Raw genomic sequence first — 1,294 nt, 5'->3', positions numbered from 1 at the left:
GTGGGGGCGGGGGGGGGGGGGGTGAAGCTGCCCGGACAAGAACGATAAAAAGGAAGATGGCGGATCGGACAACACTTTTCTACTTTGTAGCAGCAGTATCCGAAGGCTATGCGTTACCGGTTTATATGAACGCGCATTTGAAGAATCGGCGTTTTGTTCGGTCGACACTTGGTTAACTTTGGTTCACGGTTCACACGAGGAAGCGAGCGATGGTACTCAGCGATAGCGCGGTTCGTATTCCCGACGAACGGAAAGAATCGAGTCTGCGGGTTGTGGTGGCTCTTTAGAAGAACGGAAACAGATAGACGGGGGCAAGGTTGACAGAGAGAGAGAGAGAGAGAGAGAGAGAGACGCGCGCGCAATAGATCCACCCGAGATTACAATTGCCACAGGAATACGTGTGTGCATACAGAGAGAGAGAGAGAGAGAGAGAGAGAGAGAGAGAGAGAGAGAGAGAGGGAGAGAGAGAGAGAGAGCGTGGTAAATAGAGAGGTGGAAGAGGAAAATGGCTGGAAACGAAAGCACGAACCAGATGGGAAAAGCTGTGGGGACAAAACGGAGGGGCTAACTGGAAGATCTAGAGAGGGGATATAGACGGAAGGAGAAATTTGGGCGCGTGTGTGCGTGTGTGCGCACGAGTTGGAAATACAGACCGAGAGAACGAAGGCGCACCGAAGTTTCCGTCGTCTCTCGAAGAGGGACTCTCGGTACGTCCGTTATCCGATACGCGCGCAGTTGCTGGTGCGCGGCTTAGGGGTCGGTGTTCCGTGTCACGCGCACGACCCCCAAAAATTGTGTATGGCGTGCGTGCGTGCGTGCGTGCGTGCCTGCGTGCGTGCTTCGATTGTCGTCCGCGTTTTCTAGGGCATCCACTATTCGGATGCGACGATAAACGCGGGATCCTGCCTGAGAAATAGGCGAAGAGAGAGTTAAAAGGGAGAAGAGGAGGAAGACGCGAAGGGAGGGGAAGAGCACAAATAGAGAGGAAGAAAGGAAAGAAGGAGAGCGATCGGAGAGAAATCGTGAACTCGCGATCGTTCTCGACGCGCCACCATAGGCATCACCGTGTGTCGATAGAGGTTGGCTGGTTCGAAACCGCGAAAAGTGGATTCGCCGGATCACCTCGAACGTCACGAACGCCGCCCCGTTCCGCTCCTTCCCACGCCAGTACCCTCCACCCCGAACGTCTCCTGGATCTCAGAAAAAGAGAGAGAGAGAGAGAGAGAGAGAGAGAGAGTGAGAGAGAGAGAGAGAGAGATTGTGTGTGTGCGTGAGAGAGAGCGAGCGAGTGTGA

Source organism: Habropoda laboriosa, unplaced genomic scaffold, assembly GCF_001263275.1.
Source record: "Habropoda laboriosa isolate 0110345459 unplaced genomic scaffold, ASM126327v1 scaffold34, whole genome shotgun sequence".
Classification (NCBI taxonomy): domain Eukaryota; kingdom Metazoa; phylum Arthropoda; class Insecta; order Hymenoptera; family Apidae; genus Habropoda; species Habropoda laboriosa.
Note: the sequence above shows the minus strand (reverse complement) of the source record.